The sequence below is a fragment of the Paralichthys olivaceus genome, chromosome 18, assembly GCF_024713975.1.
Source record: "Paralichthys olivaceus isolate ysfri-2021 chromosome 18, ASM2471397v2, whole genome shotgun sequence".
Taxonomy (NCBI): Eukaryota; Metazoa; Chordata; class Actinopteri; order Pleuronectiformes; family Paralichthyidae; genus Paralichthys; species Paralichthys olivaceus.
The window spans coordinates 757,601-782,644 of record NC_091110.1 but is presented as its reverse complement, the minus strand read 5'-3'; the positions used below and the strand labels follow the sequence as shown (position 1 = coordinate 782,644).

General features: G+C 39.4%; 1 long non-coding RNA gene across 1 annotated transcript in view; it reads left to right on the top strand.

Moving 5' to 3' along the window:
• Window positions 1-14,438: 14,438 nt before the first annotated feature.
• LOC138405480 (uncharacterized) overlaps window positions 14,439-25,044 on the top strand; it is a 56,530-nt gene continuing 45,924 nt past the window's right edge. Inside the window, exons 1-4 of the long non-coding RNA XR_011239223.1 lie at window positions 14,439-14,593; window positions 14,955-15,108; window positions 18,418-18,530; window positions 24,160-24,259. This is a non-coding gene — a long non-coding RNA (uncharacterized lncRNA). The remainder of the gene's footprint in view (window positions 14,594-14,954; window positions 15,109-18,417; window positions 18,531-24,159; window positions 24,260-25,044) is intronic.

Below are 25,044 nucleotides of genomic sequence, written 5' to 3'. Positions count from 1 at the left end.
AAGAGCCCCCCTGAAAATGGGGGGGGGGGGGGTAGCCAAAGTCCCGAGTCTCTGGCACCCCGGGAAATAGCGTGTCCGCAGGGCCGGACGCGGACACGCTCGGCTATTATCCCCTTACCTAACCCTAACCCTAACCCTAACTCCCTAACCCCTAACCCTAACCCTAACCCCTTACCAGTGGCCCCATGCCTAAACCTAACCATTAACCTAGCCCTAGATCCTAACCCTAACCACTTCCCCTTCTCTAATCCTAACCACTTCCCTTTTTCCTAACCCTAACCAAATCCCCCTTTTCCCTAACCCTAATGATTAACATTTTAAATTAAAATTTTAAAAATTTTAAAAAAGGGGATGAAAATGATGACAAACACAGGACTAATGCTCAAGGCCGTAAGCCAAAGAATGGAACCAACAGGTTCTGTTCATGACTGTGGCCAGAACAAACCTGGAGCAGATTCTCCCCTTTAAACAAATAAAACAAAAATAGTTATGAAACAAGATGGAATAAATAAACATATTATTTTATGTATGTGTGTGTGTGTATATATGTACATATATAGTTGTATGTGTGTATACATGTACGCATACATTATTATTTTTTATTATTATTATCATTATCATTATTATTATTATTATTATTATTACTATTACTATTACTATTACTATTAATATTATTTATCCAATCTAATTTAAATCAATTGAAACAATTCCTAAAAAGGTTAGACATTTTTTAAAACAAAATCACTTTCCTCACCTCTCTTCCCTCATGAAAGTGAGGGAGTAGGGGGAGGCAGAGTTCACAGCCCGAACAGGCGGGGGAGGGCTTAGCCCGGACAGGCTTCTCTCCCTGACTCTGCTACCCTTATTATATGAATGGTATAAAAAAATATGAAAAGGAGGATTCCAAACCAAATCACTTTTATGAATTTTTTTTTTTTATATACGAATTAATTAATGAGGAGATATTTAAAATGTTATTCCTAATTCTATTTTACAACTCAAACTAGATTGTAAACAATATTTTACATACAACAACAAGTTTTAAATTTGATAAAAATAACGTTTTCCTCTGATTGGCTCCACTACTCCCAAAGGATCAAGGGAGTTGATTAAATAATGAATTTTTCTCCATTCATTTCCCTTATATCAACCACCAATCCTAAAAAAAAAAGTTTGAATCATAAACAAATTACTATCCCAATAAGGATTTCCCTAAAATTAAAAAAAATATTTTAAAACATACTCAGAAATTTCAATTACTTATGAATTTTTTACAACTTTAAAATAATTTTTTCTCCTTAAAATACACATCCCACTCTCAAACAATAAGAATTAAACTTTACAAATATATTTTATCCACTAATTAACCAAAAAATGGTAAATACACTGAGATTCTCAGATGTTTTGTTTTAACCACGATAAATAGGAACACGTGTGAGCAAGACTTCCCCCCAAAATACATGACAAAACACAATAGAATGAAATACAACAATAAAATGAAATACTTGTTCTACTACTACTACTACTACTTATGGTGAGTATACTGATGACATGATGCTATTGTGATTGTTAACAACAGTATGTAACAATAATACTATATAATGATAATATTTATAATAATATATTAGAAATATGTGTTGTGCTTCTGCTGCTGCTTCATTGGAAAAAAAAAACATTCAGCCACTCGGCCCTGTCCATGATGAAACACTAAAACACTTGACTTCGGCTAACAATAGTCTTTGGCTTCCACTGACTGCATTTCCATTGGATTTGCACTCAAGATCAATGCTTTTTAATGCTTTGTGAGTGTGGGAATCATGGGGATTGTGACTTGATCAGGTGGGTGCAATTGTTTTTTTTGTCCACCAGATGGAGGTCATTGACCACTGAGCACAACAGTTTTTTCAAGCTTCAACATCTTGAATCAACTTTATCAGTCTTCAAGTCAAGTCAACTTGTCACTTATCAATAATGCCATGTGTGCAGGACATACAGAGAATTGAAATAGTGTTTCCCTCTTATCCCCGGTGCAAACAACATTCAACATGAAATATCAAATATCAAAAATACAAGTCATTCAAAGATAGAAACAGGCAGTGGCAAATCTAGATGATATCAAGAGTATAAATATTGCAGATATGGTGGGATGAACAGAATGAACGGTATAAATAGAAACAGAATTATCAGTGGAATATCAATAGAAATATGGAAATATGAACAGAATTACAGTAGAAATAGAAATGGGATGCTCTCCAAATAAAATCCACCACCACCACCATGACTACAAATTACCTGAAACGTGCTCCTAACACTATTCTGGAGGAACGATTTCAGCCTCCACACTTTTTTCACTCCTGACCGTCGCATTCATTATCATGATCATTTATTGTTCTCTTAGTTTGTTGTTGTTGTTGTTGCTGCTGCTGTTGCTGCTGTTTGGTGTGATGTTTTAAATCCATGTTTTATTGTGCTACAAAGGACAATGCCTTGAATACATTGATTTTATTGCATTAAAATACAATACATAATACAATAGAATGAAATACAACCATAGAATGAAATACAACCATAGAATGAAATACAACCATAGAATGAAATACTTGTACTACTACTACTACTACTAATGGCAACCGTACTGATGACATGATGGTCGTGTGATTGTTAACAACAGTATGTAATAATGTAATAATAGTAACACACTTTGAATCTGTCTGTGTGTATGTAATAATAATAACACTATATAATGATCACATTTATAATAATATAGTAGTAATATGTGTCTGTTGTGCTGCTGGGAACGTGGGTTTCATCTTTCTACGAGCTTCCTATCAAAAGCGGTTCACTTTGGATCTCTCTGTGCAAAGCAGCTACAGTCTGCACCACATGTGATGCTCGGTCTCAGGGAGGGCCATGCCCGCCCTCCGGTGGCAGCTCAGGGACCCGCACCAGGCACACTTTGGATCTGTCTGTGCAAAGCCACTACAGTCTGCAGCACATGTGATGCTCGGGCTCAGGGAGGGCCGTGCCCGCCCTCCGGTGGCCGCTCAGAGACCCACTCCCGAGCTTTTTTTTTTTTAAATCAAGCCTCTCAAGCCCTTTAAGGCCTTATCTCTGTTAACTCATGGAGGCTTCGGGCAGGGGATCTGAAAAATGAGTATGCTTGTCAGGGGTCTGGGTCTGACCGCTGTGCCGAGTTTCAGACCCGTGTGACCTCCGCAAAGGTCAAAGGTCACATGATGGATGGCTTATCTCAGTGTTTGTGCCGTCTTCTTACCCCCTCTCGCCCCTATACCCTGACCCCCTAACCCTTATGACTTGAAACGTGCTCCTAACACTATTCTGGAGGAGCGATTTGGGCCTCCACACTGTTTCACTCCCGACCGTCCCATTCGCTTATCACGGGGAGTCATTTTTCGCCCATATCTCTGCAACCGTAGGTCGTAGCTGCCGGCCACTGCCACCAACGGAAAGAGCCCCCCTGAAAATGGAGGGGGGTAGCCAAAGTCCCGAGTCTCTGGCACCCCGGGAAATAGCGCGTCCGCAGAGCCGGACGCGGACACGCTCGGCTATTATCCCCTTACCTAACCCTAACCCCTAACCCTAACCCTAACCCTAACCATTAACCTAGCCCTAGATCCTAACCCTATCCACTTCCCCTTCTCTAATCCTAACCACTTCCCTTTTTCCTAACCCTAACCAAATCCCCCTTTTCCCTAACCCTAATGATTGACATTTTAAATTTAAATTTTAAAAATTTTAAAAAGGGGATGAAAATGATGACAAACACAGGACTAATGCTCAAGGCCGTAAGCCAAAGAATGGAACCAACAGGTTCTGTTCATGACTGTGGCCAGAACAAACCTGGAGCAGATTCTCCCCTTTAAACAAATAAAACAAAAATAGTTATGAAACAAGATGGAATAAATAAACATATTTTTTTATATATGTGTGTGTGTGTGTGTATATATGTACATATATAGTTGTATGTGTGTATACATGTACGCATACATTATTATTTTTTATTATTATTATCATTATCATTATCATTATCATTATTACTATTATTATTACTATTACTATTAATATTATTTATCCAATCTAATTTAAATCAATTGAAACAATTCCTAAAAAAGTTAGACATTTTTTAAAACAAAATCACTTTCCTCACCTCTCTTCCCTCATGAAAGTGAGGGAGTAGGGGGAGGCAGAGTTCACAGCCCGAACAGGCGGGGGAGGGCTTAGCCCGGACAGGCTTCTCTCCCTGACTCTGCTACCCTTATTATATGAATGGTATAAAAAAATATGAAAAGGAGGATTCCAAACCAAATCACTTTTATGAATTTTTTTTTTTATATATACGAATTAATTAATAAGGAGATATTTTAAATTTTATTCCTAATTCTATTTTACAACTCAAACTAGATTGTAAACAATATTTTACATACAACAACAAGTTTTAAACTTGATAAAAATAACGTTTTCCTCTGATTGGCTCCACTACTCCCAAAGGATCAAGGGAGTTGATTAAATAATGAATTTTTCTCCATTCATTTCCCTTATATCAACCACCAATCCTAAAAAAAAGTTGGAATCATAAACAAATTACTATCCCAATAAGGATTTCCCTAAAATTAAAAAAAATATTTTAAAACATACTCAGAAATTTCAATTACTTATGAATTTTTTACAACTTTAAAATAATTTTTTCTCCTTAAAATACACATCCCACTCTCAAACAATAAGAATTAAACTTTACAAATATATTTTATCCACTAATTAACCAAAAAATGGTAAATACACTAAGATTCTCAGATGTTTTGTTTTAACCACGATAAATAGGAACACGTGTGAGCAAGACTTCCCCCCAAAATACATGACAAAACACAATAGAATGAAATACAACAATAAAATGAAATACTTGTTCTACTACTACTACTACTACTACTTATGGTGAGTATACTGATGACATGATGCTATTGTGATTGTTAACAACAGTATGTAACAATAATACTATATAATGATAATATTTATAATAATATATTAGAAATATGTGTTGTGCTTCTGCTGCTGCTTCATTGGAAAAAAAAAACATTCAGCCACTCGGCCCTGTCCATGATGAAACACTAAAACACTTGACTTCGGCTAACAATAGTCTTTGGCTTCCACTGACTGCATTTCCATTGGATTTGCACTCAAGATCAATGCTTTTTAATGCTTTGTGAGTGTGGGAATCATGGGGATTGTGACTTGATCAGGTGGGTGCAATTGTTTTTTTTGTCCACCAGATGGAGGTCATTGACCACTGAGCACAACAGTTTTTTCAAGCTTCAACATCTTGAATCAACTTCATCAGTGTTCAAGTCAAGTCAACTTGTCACTTATCAATAATGCCATGTGTGCAGGACATACAGACAATTGAAATAGTGTTTCCCTCTTATCCCCGGTGCAAACAACATTCAACATGAAATATCAAATATCAAAAATACAAGTCATTCAAAGATAGAAACAGGCAGTGGCAAATCTAGATGATATCAAGAGTATAAATATTGCAGATATGGTGGGATGAACAGAATGAACGGTATAAATAGAAACAGAATTATCAGTGGAATATCAATAGAAATATGGAAATATGAACAGAATTACAGTAGAAATAGAAATGGGATGCTCTCCAAATAAAATCCACCACCACCACCATGACTACAAATTACCTGAAACGTGCTCCTAACACTATTCTGGAGGAACGATTTCAGCCTCCACACTTTTTTCACTCCTGACCGTCGCATTCATTATCATGATCATTTATTGTTCTCTTAGTTTGTTGTTGTTGTTGTTGCTGCTGCTGTTGCTGCTGTTTGGTGTGATGTTTTAAATCCATGTTTTATTGTGCTACAAAGGACAATGCCTTGAATACATTGATTTTATTGCATTAAAATACAATACATAATACAATAGAATGAAATAACCATAGAATGAAATACAACCATAGAATGAAATACAACCATAGAATGAAATACAACCATAGAATGAAATACAACCATAGAATGAAATACAACCATAGAATGAAATACAACCATAGAATGAAATACTTGTACTACTACTACTACTACTAATGGCAACCGTACTGATGACATGATGGTCGTGTGATTGTTAACAACAGTATGTAATAATGTAATAAAGTAACACACTTTGAATCTGTCTGTGTGTATGTAATAATAATAACACTATATAATGATCACATTTATAATAATATAGTAGTAATATGTGTCTGTTGTGCTGCTGGGAACGTGGGTTTCATCTTTCTACGAGCTTCCTATTAAAAGCGGTTCACTTTGGATCTCTCTGTGCAAAGCAGCTACAGTCTGCACCACATGTGATGCTCGGTCTCAGGGAGGGCCATGCCCGCCCTCCGGTGGCAGCTCAGGGACCCGCACCAGGCACACTTTGGATCTGTCTGTGCAAAGCCACTACAGTCTGCAGCACATGTGATGCTCGGGCTCAGGGAGGGCCGTGCCCGCCCTCCGGTGGCCGCTCAGAGACCCACTCCCGAGCTTTTTTTTTTTTAAATCAAGCCTCTCAAGCCCTTTAAGGCCTTATCTCTGATAACTCATGGAGGCTTCGGGCAGGGGATCTGAAAAATGAGTATGCTTGTCAGGGGTCTGGGTCTGACCGCTGTGCCGAGTTTCAGACCCGTGTGACCTCCGCAAAGGTCAAAGGTCACATGATGGATGGCTTATCTCAGTGTTTGTGCCGTCTTCTTACCCCCTCTCGCCCCTATACCCTGACCCCCTAACCCTTATGACTTGAAACGTGCTCCTAACACTATTCTGGAGGAGCGATTTGGGCCTCCACACTGTTTCACTCCCGACCGTCCCATTCGCTTATCACAGGGAGTCATTTTTCGCCCATATCTCTGCAACCGTAGGTCGTAGCTGCCGGCCACTGCCACCAACGGAAAGAGCCCCCCTGAAAATGGAGGGGGGTAGCCAAAGTCCCGAGTCTCTGGCACCCCGGGAAATAGCGCGTCCGCAGAGCCGGACGCGGACACACTCGGCTATTATCCCCTTACCTAACCCTAACCCTAACCCTAACCCCTAACCCTAACCCTAACCATTAACCTAGCCCTAGATCCTAACCCTATCCACTTCCCCTTCTCTAATCCTAACCACTTCCCTTTTTCCTAACCCTCACCAAATCCCCCTTTTCCCTAACCCTAATGATTGACATTTTAAATTTAAATTTTAAAAATTTTAAAAAGGGGATGAAAATGATGACAAACACAGGACTAATGCTCAAGGCCGTAAGCCAAAGAATGGAACCAACAGGTTCTGTTCATGACTGTGGCCAGAACAAACCTGGAGCAGATTCTCCCCTTTAAACAAATAAAACAAAAATAGTTATGAAACAAGATGGAATAAATAAACATATTTTTTTATATATGTGTGTGTGTGTGTATATATGTACATATATAGTTGTATGTGTGTATACATGTACGCATACATTATTATTTTTTATTATTATTATCATTATCATTATCATTATCATTATCATTATCATTATTATTATTACTATTATTATTACTATTACTATTAATATTATTTATCCAATCTAATTTAAATCAATTGAAACAATTCCTAAAAAAGTTAGACATTTTTTAAAACAAAATCACTTTCCTCACCTCTCTTCCCTCATGAAAGTGAGGGAGTAGGGGGAGGCAGAGTTCACAGCCCGAACAGGCGGGGGAGGGCTTAGCCCGGACAGGCTTCTCTCCCTGACTCTGCTACCCTTATTATATGAATGGTATAAAAAAATATGAAAAGGAGGATTCCAAACCAAATCACTTTTATGAATTTTTTTTTTTATATATACGAATTAATTAATAAGGAGATATTTTAAATTTTATTCCTAATTCTATTTTACAACTCAAACTAGATTGTAAACAATATTTTACATACAACAACAAGTTTTAAACTTGATAAAAATAACGTTTTCCTCTGATTGGCTCCACTACTCCCAAAGGATCAAGGGAGTTGATTAAATAATGAATTTTTCTCCATTCATTTCCCTTATATCAACCACCAATCCTAAAAAAAAGTTGGAATCATAAACAAATTACTATCCCAATAAGGATTTCCCTAAAATTAAAAAAAATATTTTAAAACATACTCAGAAATTTCAATTACTTATGAATTTTTTACAACTTTAAAATAATTTTTTCTCCTTAAAATACACATCCCACTCTCAAACAATAAGAATTAAACTTTACAAATATATTTTATCCACTAATTAACCAAAAAATGGTAAATACACTGAGATTCTCAGATGTTTTGTTTTAACCACGATAAATAGGAACACGTGTGAGCAAGACTTCCCCCCAAAATACATGACAAAACACAATAGAATGAAATACAACAATAAAATGAAATACTTGTTCTACTACTACTACTACTTATGGTGAGTATACTGATGACATGATGCTATTGTGATTGTTAACAACAGTATGTAACAATAATACTACATAATGATAATATTTATAATAATATATTAGAAATATGTGTTGTGCTTCTGCTGCTGCTTCATTGGAAAAAAAAAACATTCAGCCACTCGGCCCTGTCCATGATGAAACACTAAAACACTTGACTTCGGCTAACAATAGTCTTTGGCTTCCACTGACTGCATTTCCATTGGATTTGCACTCAAGATCAATGCTTTTTAATGCTTTGTGAGTGTGGGAATCATGGGGATTGTGACTTGATCAGGTGGGTGCAATTGTTTTTTTTGTCCACCAGATGGAGGTCATTGACCACTGAGCACAACAGTTTTTTCAAGCTTCAACATCTTGAATCAACTTCATCAGTGTTCAAGTCAAGTCAACTTGTCACTTATCAATAATGCCATGTGTGCAGGACATACAGACAATTGAAATAGTGTTTCCCTCTTATCCCCGGTGCAAACAACATTCAACATGAAATATCAAATATCAAAAATACAAGTCATTCAAAGATAGAAACAGGCAGTGGCAAATCTAGATGATATCAAGAGTATAAATATTGCAGATATGGTGGGATGAACAGAATGAACGGTATAAATAGAAACAGAATTATCAGTGGAATATCAATAGAAATATGGAAATATGAACAGAATTACAGTAGAAATAGAAATGGGATGCTCTCCAAATAAAATCCACCACCACCACCATGACTACAAATTACCTGAAACGTGCTCCTAACACTATTCTGGAGGAACGATTTCAGCCTCCACACTTTTTTCACTCCTGACCGTCGCATTCATTATCATGATCATTTATTGTTCACTTAGTTTGTTGTTGTTGTTGTTGCTGCTGCTGTTGCTGCTGTTTGGTGTGATGTTTTAAATCCATGTTTTATTGTGCTACAAAGGACAATGCCTTGAATATATTGATTTTATTGCATTAAAATACAATACATAATACAATAGAATGAAATACAACAATAGAATGCAATACAACCATAGAATGAAATACAACCATAGAATGAAATACTTGTATTACTACTACTACTACTAATGGCAACCGTACTGATGACATGATGGTCGTGTGATTGTTAACAACAGTATGTAATAATGTAATAATAGTAACACACTTTGAATCTGTCTGTGTGTATGTAATAATAATAACACTATATAATGATCACATTTATAATAATATAGTAGTAATATGTGTCTGTTGTGCTGCTGGGAACGTGGGTTTCATCTTTCTACGAGCTTCCTATCAAAAGCGGTTCACTTTGGATCTCTCTGTGCAAAGCCGCTACAGTCTGCACCACATGTGATGCTCGGTCTCAGGGAGGGCCGTGCCCGCCCTCCGGTGGCCGCTCAGAGACCCACTCCCGAGCTAATTTTTTAAATCAAGCCTCTCAAGCCCTTTAAGGCCTTATCTCTGATAACTCATGGAGGCTTCGGGCAGGGGATCTGAAAAATGAGTATGCTTGTCAGGGGACGGGGTCTGACCGCTGTCCTGAGTTTCAGACCCGTGCGACCTCCGCAAAGGTCAGACACACCCCTCTTTTTGTTCGATAAAGCCTCTCACGCCCTTTAAGGCCTTATCTCTGATAACTCATCGAGGCTTTGGGCCGGGGATCTGAAATATCCGTATGCTTGTCAGGGGACGGGGTCTGACCGCTGTGCCAAGTTTCGGACCTGTGCGACTTCCGCAAAGGTCAGACACACCCCTCTTTTTGTTCTATACAGCCTCTCAGGCCCTTTAAGGCCCTTATCTCTGATAACTCATGGAGGCTTTGGGCAGGGGATCTGAAAAATGAGTATGCTTGTCAGGGGACGGGGTCTGACCGCTGTGCCGAGTTTCAGACCCGTGCAACCTCCGCAAAGGTCAGACACACCCCTCTTTTTGTTCTATACAGCCTCTCAGGCCCTTTAAGGCCTTATCTCTGATAACTCATCGAGGCTTTGGACCGGGGATCTGAAATCTCCATTTGCTTATCAGGGGGCGGGGTCTGACCGCTGTGCCGAGTTTCAGACCCGTGCGACCTCCGCAAAGGTCAAAGGTCACATGATGGATGGCTTATCTCAGTGTTTGTGCCGTCTTCTTACCCCCTCTTGCCCCTATACCCTGACACCCTAACCCTTATGACCTGAAACATGCTCCTAACACTATTCTGGAGGAGCGATTTGGGCCTCCACACTGTTTCACTCCCGACCGTTCCATTCGCTTATCACGGGGAGTCGTTTTTTGCCCATATCTCCGCAACCGTAGGTCGTAGCTGCCGGCCACTGCCAGCAACGGAAAGAGCACCCCTAAAAATGGGGGGGTGGGGGTAGCCAATGTCCCGAGTCTCTGGCACCCCGGGAAATAGCATGTCTGCAGAGCCGGACGCGGACACGCTTTGTGAGTGTGGGAATCATGGGGATTGTGACTTGATCAGGTGGGTGCAATGGTTTTTTACGTCCACCAGATGGAGGTCATTGACCACTGATCACAATAGTTTTTTCAAGCTTCAACATCTTGAATCAACTTTATCAGTGTTCAAGTCAAGTCAACTTTATGATCAATAATGCCATATGTGCAGGACATACAGAGAATAGAAATAGCTTTTCCCTCTTATCCCCGGTGCAAACAGCATTCAACATGAAATATAAAATATCTAGTATGTAATAATGTAATAATAACAACACACTTTGGATCTCTCTGTGTGTATGTAATAATAATAACACTATATAACTAGAAAATCTCTCCTGCCGAGACATTTTGAATGGGTGCCTTGTGCTCGTCGCCGATGCTCGCGTACAGAGAGACATATTATCCAGGTTTACATGAGAGACGGTGAGAGCGAAAGACATTACCAAAAGCTGCTTGATTTTATAAACATACATGATCCAGGTCAGTGAGAGACTTGACCAATTTCAGAGAGACAGAGAGAAACCATGATGTAAGGTCTTATCACCATCCATGGCATTTAATTTTAAAAATTCACCCTCCTTCAGGCTTCTTGGGAACATTCTGTAACTATTTGGGGGTTTTATTTAGAAAATCTAGACTCCTTCGGGCTTCCTGGTAAAGTCTTGTCATCATCCAGGACTTTTATTTTGAAATACCAGCATCTTTTAGGCTTCCTGGAAACATTCAGGAACTATTTGGGCGTTTTATTTTGAAAATCCAGCATCTTTCAGGCTTCCTGGAAACATTCTGTAACTATTTGGGAGTTTTATTTTGAAAGTCCACTCTTTTTCCGGCTCCCTGGGAACATCCTGTAACTATTTGGGCATTTTATTTTGAAATTCAAGCTTTTTTTAGGCTTCTTAGAAACATTCCTTAACAATCTGGGGATTTTATTTTGAAATTCTAGCTTTTTTTTACTCTTCCTAGGAACATCCTGTAACTATTTGGGAGTTTTATTTTGAAAATCCACTATTTTTCCAGCTCCCTGGGAACATCCTGTAACCATCTGGGTGTTTTATTTTGAAAAACCAGGCTCTGTACAGCTTTCCTGGTAGCATTCTATTACTATGGAGGGGCTTATTTCAAAATAAAGGCTCTGTACAGACTTCCTGGTAACATTCTATTACAATGGGGGGGGGCTATTTTCAAAATAAAGGCTCATTACATGTTTTCAGGTAATATCCAGTTACTATGGGGGGGGGGATGGGGGGGCTTATTTATACGCTTAAACATAGGCTCTGTACATGTTTCCTTGTAATATGGGGGGTGGGGGGGCTTATTTTCAAAATAAAGGCTTTGTACAGACTTCCTGATAACATTCTATTACAATGGGGGAGGGTTGTTTATTTTTATATTCAAAATATAGGCTCTGTATAGACTTCCTAGTAACATTCTGTTATAATGGGGGGGGGGCTTATTTTCAAAATAAAGGCCCATTACATGTTCCTGGTAATATCCAGTTACTATGGGGGGGGTGGGGTGGCTTATTTTTACTTTTATTCATATGCTCCAAAAATTAGCAAAAACCACCACCCTCACCCGGATTCGAACCCAGACTTACGTCACATGATCCGAGTGCCTTAACCACTGGGCCAAAGCGGATGGTGGCAAAAACTTTGAATCTAGTAAATTTATAGAGGAGACTTGACCTCTGACAGTCTATGGGGTTGCTATGGTTACTCACTGATTAGATGAGGAACACCTGCTGCGCGCACACTTTGGAGACAAAAACTGGTTTCAGACCAACCCTCAAACAAAAGCTTCTAACTCAAAATCTATGAGTCGTATCTGAAAAATAAACACATTGTGAGAATCACAAGACTTTGGCCGACGTCCACATATGTTTATATTTAATAAGAGTTAAGAAATGAGACCGTAAGGGCGATTTAGAAATTTAGTTTTCTCATCAGGAATCTTTTTTGGTGATCTCCATTGAAGTCCATTCAAAAGTTAGAGGGTGCTGCTCTAGCGCCACTCTTCAAACAAATGTTTGTAACTCAAAAACTATAAGTCCTATCTGAGAAATGAAAACATTTTGAGAATCTCAAGACTTCCACGAACGTACAGATATGTTTTGGCGGGAGAGAGTTCAGAAATGAGACCGTGGGAGCGAGTTAGAAATTTTTCTTCGTATTTCTCCTTTTCTGACTTTTTTTCCCAAAATTAACATGGGAGTCAATGGAGAGGTGAGACCGGAAAAGATTTCTCGGTAAATTGACTCAGCCTAAACTACTGGACCGAGAGATGTCAGAGTGGCATGTGTACGTAGGAAACAAACTCTACTTTCACCAGATGTAAAAATCATGTCTGTCGGACTCCGTTTGTGGCTAGGAGAAGTGTTTAAAGACAAAAAAAGTGGCTGAAAAACGCCCGTTTTTGGCCACTCGCTCTTTTGAGAAAGCGAGCTTTAGTCCCATTCGTCGATTTTGGCCACGTTTTCGCGATTTTTGAGCGAACTACTGGACGAAATTCTTAGAAAAGTCATAGCACAGGATTCGACGTAATTCCGCATCGTATTTTATAGGTCTCGAGTATGTGCGATGAAATCTGCGGGAGGAGTAGCGGGACGAAATTTTGGGAAGAAGAAATAAGAATAATAAACCCGAGGAATAATAATATAAGTGCCAATGCATGGCATGGGGCTTCGCCCCATGCCATGCATTGCCAGCTGGGGGCGGAGCCCCCAGCTGGCAAGGCACCCATAATAAACCTGGAATGTTCGAGGAATAATAATATAAGTGCCAATGCATTGCATGGGGCTTCGCCCCATGCAATGCATTGCCAGCTGGGGGCGGAGCCCCCAGCTGGCAAGGCACCCATAATAATCATATTTATAATAATATAGTAGTAATATGGGTCTGTTGTGCTGCTGCTACTGCTGCATCATTCACTACTGACCGTCCCATTCGCTTATAATGGAGAGTGTTTTTCCCTGAATATCTCAGGGACGGAAGGTCGTAGCTGCCGGCCACTGCCACCAACGGAAAGAGCACCCCTGAAAATGGGGAGGTAGCCAAAGTCCTGAGTCTCTGGCACCCCGGGAAATTACGTGTCCACCGAGCCGGACGCCGACACGCTTGGCTATTATCCCCCTACCTAACCCTAACCCTAACCCCTAACCCCTAATCCTACCCCCCCCCCCCCCCCCCACACACACACACACTCATTTATTTATTTTAATAAATATCAATTTTTGTACAGTTTACTGAATATATTGCGATACTACTGCTCAATGAATTACTATTATTATCCCATCACCTATTCAATTTGTAACCCATGTCAAGATATGATATAAATAAGAATAAATAGTTTAAAGGCTGCATAAATAAGTTTAAAATTAGTGATCCATTTTATGTAAGTCAATTCATCAAAGTTAATTAGAAATGTTCATACAACAATAATTTAATGTCTATTTAAGATTAAAAGTATGCTGACAGAAATTTCATGCCTGCCCCTTTAAGGGACTAGTGACACTCAACGCAGCGCCTGCGTGATGCTGCAGCAGAGACCATAGGGAGAGAGCAGAGGAAAAAACGGAGAAAAACGAGCTGCGATTAATAAGCAGAAAAAGAGTGAAAAAAGTTGATTTAGCAGTTGAAAAATATAACTTACCTGGTCGGGAACTGACGGGGATTTTATGAGAACTAAGTCACACCGGTTTTGGTGAGTTTTGTGTTTATTTTCTTGCAATTTTGCTGCGTTGTACCTTTTTAGCGGAAAGCTAATGCTAAAAACGTAGCTATTCACAAGGAAATGCTCCGTCATAACCTGTTTATCAGTTATTTTTTTGGGTTTATGAAGACTGTAAATGTTACAAAAGTGTGTGTAAGCTGTATAAATGAAAGGTATGCGCTGTAGTTTGTGTGGGAGACGGAGCCGTGAGTTGAAAGAGACCGCTCCGCTGCCATTTTGAGACGAAAAAACACCGCAGCAGTAATGTTACAACTCAGAAACTGTGAAACATTTAATTGTGTGATTTGAGGATTTAAAAAGAGATTATTTGTGTTTATGACATGTTACACAGGTCAGGTTTTTTGCTCAGTTTGAAGCTGGGTCGGAGCAAGGACTGTGCACACACAGACGGGAGTCAAGATGGCGAGCCAGACCCAGACCTTCACCTTCAACTCATCTACTCCTTCGCGCCAGTGAGGAAATCTTCGGCGTACGGTGACTCAGTGGTAGGAGTATCAGGAACTAGTTTGAACTGAACTGATTGATTTGTTATTTTTTTCGGACTAAATTGAACTGAGGAGAAAAAAGACTGGTCTAACTTAACTTAGATTAGCTACGAAAGGAAAAAGTGAAATACTCTTTTCAATTATACTTGCCTTAGTATTAGGAACCTGCAGGGTATTTGTTTTGTTTTGTGTACTGTATTTTATATGTGTGTTTTGCATTCAGTAAATTGCCGGCCTTTTGTACTTAGAGCAACGGTCTCTGGTGTGATTAGTCTTGCTTCCCACTCCTTAGAACAGGGGTGGGGAATCTTTTTCACATCAAGGGCCATTTCAATTTTTCCAAAGTCCTCAGAGGGCCATACCATTATGAACACATAACTAAAGATGAAAAAAAAGACAAAAAAAGTCTATAACTGCTGCGTTACTAAGCCTCATGTTTGCTGCATGTCTAGACTCACCTAATGTGATGGCTGGAAACTGTTTTTCTCTAGCAAGGCGTCTGATATTAGCTGGCAGTGATGATGATGCTACTCGAAGCTGGTTTTCCAAGTTTGAGTCAGTCAGTCTTGAGCGGAAGCGAGTCTTTGCAAGAGTCAGTTTTGAAAAGAACTGTTCACAGCGATACGTTGTCCCAAACAGAGATGCAAACTTCAGGGCATGTCTCCTCAGGATGGGAAAATCCTCAGCACGAACATACAGTTTGTAAAAGTCCAGCAGAGAAAGGTTGTGGTACTTGGCTTTGAGCTCGTTGTTGTTTTGCAGATCAATTATTTCCATTTGGAGGTTGTCTGGCACATCAGACGGTTGCACATTAAATGGTGTCGCAAACACGTCGAGTTCCTTTTGTATATTTTTCACATCATGAAACCTCTCATCAAATGCCTGGATGAGTTTTGCACACTCACCAGCATATTCAGTCGTAACATCAGGCTTTTGTTCTTGTAGGGTGGGAAAGTGCACAGTGTTTCCCCTTTCCAGCTGTCCTTGCCACAGCCTTAACTTCACTTCAAATGATTTCACATTTGAAAGCAGAGAGCTGATGAGCTGGTTGGGACCTTGCAGCTTGATGTTTAGCTCTGACAGGTGCTTGCTGATGTCCACCATGAAGGCCAGATCACGGAGGAACTTGCCATCACTGAGCTCCATGACAGGTCCACCCTTCATCTCCATGAAGCGTCTGACTTCTTCCCGCAGTGTATAAAACCGTGCGAGCATATTTGCACGACTCAGCCATCGCACTTCACAATGATAAACCAGATCACCATACTCTGACTCAAGCTCGCTGAGTAACTCCTTGAACTGGCGGTTGTTCAGCCCTCTGCTTTTAATGAAGTTTATGGTGGACACAACTGTTGTCATCACATTGTTAAGCTTCAGGGAATGTGCACACAAACTCTCTTGATGTATGATACAGTGGCATACAACTAAATCACTTGGATCCAGACTCAGTCGGCTCATTTCTTTTTTGACTAAAGCAGTCAATCCTTTTTGCGCGCCAACCATTGCGGGAGCTCCGTCAGTGGCGATGCCGCTCAACTTCTCAAATGGCAGTTCAAAATTGTTCATGGCCACAATAACTTGATTGAACAAATCCTCACCTTTAGTAGTGCCATGCATGGCTTGCAAAGACAGCAACTCCTCCTTTGTTTCAAACTCAGACGTAATCCCACGCAGAAAAATGGCAAGCTTCGCTGTGTGTGTGATGTCTGTTGTCTCGTCACAGGCCAGAGAAAAATACTCGAAGTCTCTTGCAGTGTTCTTGAGTGTTTTTTCAATATCTTGCGCCATATCAGTAATCCTTTCTGAAACGGTTCTCCGGGACAAACTGACGCTTTGAAATGATTTCACTTTGTCGGGGGCTAGCAGCTCCGCGGCGGCTACGAGGCACTCCTTCACGAACTCTCCTTCAGCGTGAGGTTTCAGCTTCGTGGCTATCAGTTCACTCACCACAAAACTTGCACGCGTAATATTCTCTCTGTCAGTCTGTGGCCGTGTGATAGCTGCCTGTTGAGCACCCAAACTCCGACGAAGAGCGTTAATTTTATCCAAAACGCATTTGTCCTTTCAACTCGTCGAGTTTAGCATGTTTCGAGCTGTAATGGCGCTCGACATTGGCCTTTTTCATCACCGCAAGCGCCTCGCCACAAACTAGGCACACTGGCTTGCCTTTCACTTCAACAAAGAAAAAGTCATTTGTCCATTTTTCCTGAAATACGCGGCATTCTCCGTCCACCTTCCTTTTCTTGACAGTCGCCATGATGCATCACTTGTTTGTGTCGGTACTTGTCATGTGTCAGTCACTCCGACCCAATGCAGTGGTACGTACATCACATGCTGTGTTCACTGACCCTGACGTTGACTCGGACATAGGACTCTCTCTCGGAAAACTAATGACGGGCGATATATTTTTTTTCCTGATTTTTTTTTTTATTCATGTATGCATATATGAAGATATAAAATATAAAAATTGTATTGCATTGCGGGCCAGTTGAAATGGCCTCGCGGGCCGTATACGGCCCGGAGGCCGGACGTTCCCCACCCCTGCCTTAGAACCTAGAACTGGTCCAGTGGCGCAGTAAGTGGTGTGATACCGGTGCTACAAATTCAATTAAATTTTATTTGTATAGCACCAAATGATAATATACATTATCTCAAGGAGCTTTACATAGAAGGTCAAGACATTAAAATATTGTTTAATATAGAGAAACCTAACAGTTCCCACAATGAGCAAGCACTTTGGTGACTGTGAAGAGTAAAAACTCCCTCACATACAGGGAGAAACCTCTAGCAGAACCAGGTTCAATGTGGACGGTCATCTGCCTCTACTGGTTGGGGTGAGCAGAGAAAAATGGGGAGAGAAGAGAAACAGTGGGGAGGGGGAGGCGAGAGACCAGAACACTTGAGCAACATCAGGTAGCAGCTCTGACTAGTTAAAATGTAAACGATAACAGTGTAAAGAAGTTATTGATTATTAATGATAGCAGCAACAATTAATATAATAATTAATTAAGTATTGTTGTTAATAATAATAATGATAATAATAATAGTTGTTCTCCTTCAGTTCTGGAGTCAGAGATACCTGCAATGAGAGAGAAACAGAGAGAGGGACATGGGAGAAAAAAGACACGTCAATAACATAGTTATTGACATTTATTAAAATAAATAAATGAGTGTGTGTGTGTGTGTGTGGGGGGACTCACCTGATCCAGCCAGGCTTTATCAGAAAGGAATGTTTTAAGTTTAACCTTAAATGCACAGAAGGTGTCTGCCTGGTAGCTGAATGCTCTACCTCATGTTCTACTCTTACAGACTCTTGAAACCACAAGAGAGACTGTGTTTTGGGAACGAAAACACCTACTGTAGATGCTTGAGAGAGAGTCTGAGCCAGGGACAGTAAATATGGTTGAGGTTCCATCAATAAGGTGAGTAATAAAAAATGTGATACCTTACTCTGATGTAAACTGTGTTCTGAGAATGTTTTGTAAATCTGTGGGGATTTATGTAGGTAACATTAATTTGACAACTTGTACCATTTCTATTGGGGAGCCAATTTCACGGCTATGCTCAGTATCAAATTCTAAATCCACATTAAAAAATTGGGGAGTAAAAACATATGAAAAGATGAGGAGGGCAGTTGATTTTCATGTGATTTTTACTATGTTGTAGACTGGTTTGTTTTAAATGTCCCCATGCAAAATGGAACGTGCATAACTTGTAGGTACTACAGTACCAGTATAGTGCCTGGAAAAGATAATATTGGATACATGCATGATGCCTCGAGCTGCAACTGACAAGTAACACAGAAAGTGAGGGTAAACAAATGCACGTAAGAGGCATTGTCATCATCCACAGGGTCTTCTCCTGTGTCTTTTCACTCTGTAATGTGTATACTGATGACTGCCGCAGCTGGCATGACAACAGATTACTTTTCAAATTTGCTGATGACTCTGTGACAGTCAGTCTCCTCCATGCAGATGAGAACAACCATGGTCCCATTGTGGATTGTGAATCTGTATTGGTGTGACTGTGCATTTTTACTACTAAATGTGACAAAAACCAAGGACATAAATTTTAGGCATCAGTCCTCAAACTCTTAGAATACTATCATCAAGGGACATTAAGTTTAAAGTGAGAATGTCATCGTAGAAATCCTGAACTTGAATTGTGACTAATGAAGCATTGTGTTAGTTCATGCAGAACACAGAGTCATATGCTCAGCTACCGATAGGTTTATGGGTGCTCGTCAGTCACGAACCAATCACAGCCCATTCTCTCACCAAAGTGGTCTCTTTAAATACGACCTCATCCTCACTGATCCCTGCTCAGCTCGAACACTTTTAGCACTGTAATGGAAATGTTACATTTGTGTATGTATAATTGCATGAGCAAAGATATATGTGGAGGACTGACCAAATGGTTGACCAAATTGTTAATCGAAAAGGGCAACTTTAAGGTTTACGATGGTGGCTTACTGACTGACTCCCAGCAGACCTCAGTTTACACACTGTCTCCTTCCATTAGACAGACAATCCCCATTCCCGCAGCTTGTCAATATTATTCAAAGGTTTATTGTAAAGTTGTTTAATGTTGTCAATAGATATTTAAGGACCCGTGACTTGCCAATTCATTTACATGAAATACTAAGATGACCACATCCTCTCTTAGAGGATGCAGGCTTATGCTCCTGGTAAATATGCCATAAGTAACAAGTTTGCAAAACAGGAAGTGCTGGATGACGCCCAGCCTCACAGGCCTTTGTCTTTGACATTTCCTCAATAGAATAACAGAAGAAATTTGAATATCCTTTTATCTTTCAACAACATAAAAAGAGAGGATGGCACAGTGTTAAATAAACATCTGCCCCCAGCTGGTAAATTTAAAGAGAACAATTAATCCTGATGACTTTGTGAGAATTATGGTGTTAGGTATCGATCTTCACATTTTATCGGAGGTGATCATTTTTGTCAGTGAATAATTACTTAAGAAAGAGTAATTGTTTTCTTATTGTCTTGAACTCTCCCTCAGCTCTCTCTCTCTCTCTTTCCAATTCATGTCCATCACTGTGGTGTAAAGGCAATTTCATTATTAACTGAACATAATAACAAATCCATGTTGCTGTTTAAACTCTGCAATAAATCTGCAGAAAGAGCATGGCCAGTGTAGTTCATTGTGAAACCTTTCACTGAACTTCTCATCTCGGGACAGTAGCTCAGGTTGTCACTGCATATTTACACATTAAACTGTGTTACTCAGAGGTGGCAAAGGTACTCACATTCTTTACTAAAGTAGAAATACAGATACTTGAGTAAAAAAAAACTCTGGTAAAAGTAAAAGTACTGATACAACTCCTTAACTCAAGTACAGGCTCTGAAATGTTCTCAAGTATATGAGTAAAAAGTAAAAATGAATTTTCAACTTCAATGATACACAATGCTTTTTCTAGGATATAGGATAGTTTTCCTCTTTTGGTATCAACCTACACAGAACTGGTACTGAGAAAAAAAATCACTGGACACACATCTAGTTTTGCTGCCAAATTTCAGACAGAATAATAAAGACTACAGGGAATAAATGGATGTGGAATGTGTTCGGGTTGATTAAGTCCCTGCCCTTTGTACACACCACCTGTCACTACCATAGATTGGATGGTTTAGTGAGGTCCTCTCTGTGTTGATGTGTTTTCTTATGTCGTGTTGTCATCCGTGGAGGTTGAAACAAGTAACGAGCCAGTTTTGAGAATTTAAGGAGTAGATACCTGAAAAATCTACTTAAGTACAGTAATGAAATATTTGTACTTTGTTACTTCCCACCTCTGGTTTTACTCATTTGATAAACTGATAGATGGATGAGACACATTGGCTGTGAAAGGATATTCACTCTAAAGACCATTTGGAGAAACTTTCTAAAGCATTATTCAGATTCAGAAAATAAAAGTAGTCTGCAATTGGTTGATTATAGTAACAGGGACTTAAGGGATGTAAAGTGTCCCAGAAAGAGTTGTTGTTGGATTTGTCTGTACTGTATATTGAGATAAATACCTCTATTGTGTTGGGGGGGGGAAGCAGAACCCTCAGAACCCAAACACACTTTGGCCCAATGGGCTGCAGTTGAAAAGGACTGCTGAAGATTATACACTGAAAATAAAAGGAAAATAAATCTCAGGTGGATCCAACAGTGTTTGACACCCAGATATACTGTATGGCTGCACCTCCCCCTTACCACTTTTTACACTTTGCACTTTTCCGTGTTGCATCTTCATTATAGCCCCTTGATAACATACCTCAAAATTTGAATAGAAGAAGAAAAAGAAGAATTACTTTTATTGTCATGAATACACTCTGTCACACTGTGAATTTCATTTTATTTTCATTTTATTTTATTTTATTTATTCATTTATTTTTTCTTATACAACTTATAGGTCCATTGTCTGTCTGTATATGTTGTTTCCATTGTTGTTGTTTGTTTGCACTATTTGTTGTTTGTTATAAGTTGTGTGTTATATATTACTTGCACATTTGGAGTATGGGGAAACGCAATTTGAATCCTCTGTGACCTGTTGCATTGTTTGGTTGACAATAAAGTTCACTGAGACTAAGACTAAAGAAGCAATGGACCACAGAGCCAAGTGAATGCTTGATTGCTGCACTGAAGTCAGTACTATAAAGGTAAGATTTTTTGGGGGGAGAAATTGAAATAGAATTACATAATTCACCAGGGTCTGGGAGCATTAAGCTTTTCTCTGGTATTTAAATTTAATCTCACCCATCAACACAGATCACTAAACTCTGCTGTTGTTGCTTTTCTTGACATGTGTGCGTGTGCAGGTATGTGTGCATGTGTTCCTGAAGCTTTATCCTGTGTAAACAGTTGGTGGACTCATTTAGTCATTTGGATTCAGTCCTTCCCTTTGGAGTGTTCCTTGGTATTCAAGCCACGGTGAAGTGTAATACAGCCAGGCCCCTCACTGCCAGGGGTGGGGGGGCTTGTCGGACTAGAAGGATAATGGGGCAGGGGGAGGAGCTCTGGCAAAGTGCCACATGTGCCAACTCCATGGGAAGAAAAACTGCCGTCTACATTAAACAACCACTGTCTCTGCTTTGAAATTTGCTACAAATCATTGACAGTCCTTCCTAATCATCTCACAAAGCTATAGTGTTGTACATGCATTCCAACCTTCCTGCTGCTAGTTTCACTTGATTTAATCTGCATGTGAAACTGAATTTGCAGAGATTTTATTACAGTTACATTGTTGAACAGGTTACCGTGTGTGGTGAAGTAATGTAGTAGTAAGACTGATTTGAAAAGGCTGGCCACCCTGTACATATGAGAGCAAAGACAAACAACAGAGGGCTTCCCTTTCAGTAACGTGGAATATTAACTGTGGTTAACACAGTATAAACCTCTCTATTAACATACCACAGTCCAAACTCACTCTCAGTGTCTCTGTATGTCTGGAAGCATAACTCTAAACCACTCAGTCTATGAATAGACCTCCAGATCACCCACTTGAGCTCTTAGTGGAAGTCCTGACTAATGTCCTCTGCAGAGACATGATGATGCCATCGACCTGGTCAGAGCTTGTAAGCTTCTAGAATATTTAGGTTCTCTCACGCTGTAGTAAGGGTTGTATGGTCAACATACCATCGGGAAGCATGTCATCCATTCCATTCCCACTATGACGACACTGAACCTACTATACCTCTCTGTTTGAGTCACATTACCAACATCTTTGTGTCTGTTGAACATTGACCAACCAAAAAATAATAAGCAAATATATGAATATTGAGCCAAATGAAAAACTCATTTTGAGATAAATAAGTCTAATGAATTATTTTGCATACAATAAATACTGGGGGGAAACTATTGTGTTGTTTATCACAAACCACCTTTTTTTAAAAAAAACCTGGATTTGTTTTTTTAAACAGTGGAATATAATAGCATCTGATATGTTCCTGGTCGAACTCAAGTGTAATAGTTTCGTCAACTTGGAAAATACATATGATTGAATTATTAACACTTGGAAACTTAATTCAATCACAAGATTGAATCATGTTATTGAACATTACACCGCAACAGTGTCACTAAAAATAACAAGTCAACCATTACAAGGTTGCAATATGTAAGTTTTTGCATGTGCCTGATTATTTGATCTCTTTTGTCTGTGAGGGTTGTAGAGCAGCGTGGAATGAATGTTGAACTGTTGAATACTGAAGAAGAGTTCAGGTGTTGGTAGCAGAAATATTCACAGAAACCACTGCGACTCAGGTGGACTATTGTTTAACGTTGGCCTATAAACTGTCTCTCACCTTCACAGAACAAGAAAACTTGTTATATCAGGCCTTTTGTGTTGAGGTAATAGAAGCCCTTAATTTGGAGCATGCATTGTAATTTGAGGACTTTGTTGCAACAATGGTTTTTCTGAAATCAGCCTCAGTTACTTACTTGGAATTTGTTACAGATGTTCCATGTTTCTTTCTTTCACTTGATTTCAAAGAATCTGCCAGGTGAAGTGAGAGAATGAATGAATGAATAGAGCTGATTTCATAGCTGTGATTGGTTGGTGTCCAATAATTATATGCTGACTGACTGTAATGGAAATTTTACATTTGTGAATGTGTAATTGCATGAGCAGACATGTATGTGGATGACTGACCAAATGGTTCACCAAATTGTTTATCTGAAAGGGCAACCTTAAGGTTTACGATGGTGGCTTAAGAGACTTGAGTTGTATGGCCCTGAGAAACCAAAACTTTATGGTGTCTCATGGTATCTCTGATTGGGATCTCACACCTGGGGTCTCACAGGGGGGTCATCCACAGAACATGTAAACAAATGGACAGGACGTCTCCTCCACTGAGTGAAACTACAGGAGGGTAATAAATACCTTTGAATGCTTAGTGGGAGGGGGCAGAGAGTTATAAGAACACAGATTCTCCTATGTTCTTTGCTCATTTGTGCATGTCATTCAGGTGATGTGTACTGATGAGTCCATCTGCAGATGCTGAATTAAACTTTCAGAAAGAAGTGTTTGACTTTGTGCTTGTTTCACAGAAATTGCCACCACAATTTTGGCGTTGTCGGCAGGATCACTCGTGTGAGAGGACACTCTGGATCTGACAGACGTGTGTGACAGACGTGTCTGCATGGCAAGGTTTGGAACCGATGTAGAATCAAGGAAGCTTCGGGTGATCTTGGAGGTCACGGGTGGTCTTGGAGACCACAGAGTTAATATAGAATAAGCCTGTTGATGATCTTGGAGATCACGTAGTTATTAGAGTAAACAGGTTGGTGATCTGAGAGGAGGTCACAGAGTTAAGGAGTAGTGTTTGTTGATTTTAATACACTTGTTATATTGGGTTCTGACGTCGAGCTCATGATTTAACAAACTATGATATAATATAGTAAATAGAGTTTTGCACTGGAGATGTGACTGGGACTGAAGGACTGAGACCTGAGCCAGGATAATCTCGACACTGCAATGAATCTGCTTTAATAAGAGAAAAAAAAAAAGAGAGTGAGAGAAGTTCTCAACCGCCAAAGGTAAGTAAAGGTAAGTAAATTTAAGTAAACTTAAGTATATTAGGGGTATAATTGGTTTTTTGAGGTTATTAAGAAAGACTTAAATCCTAAAATTAAAATCCTAAAAACAAATTTTTAACAAAAGGAAATTAAAAAGAAAGAACGGATTAAAATAAATTAGGGAATTTCTAAATGTCTTTTCCCATATCAGCATAACTTTGGTCTTCCAAATTTTGTATTTTGTTGAACAAATTGGGAGTTTAAATTGATAAATAAGAGTTGTGTTAAAACTGCTGAGACAACCTACTAGAGAAATGGGTTTAAACATCTGTAAAGGAAAGAAAGATAAGGAAAATGCTAATCCACTTCAGCTTTCTTTTCTTAATGTTCAGTATATGTTAATAAGTGATGGTAAGC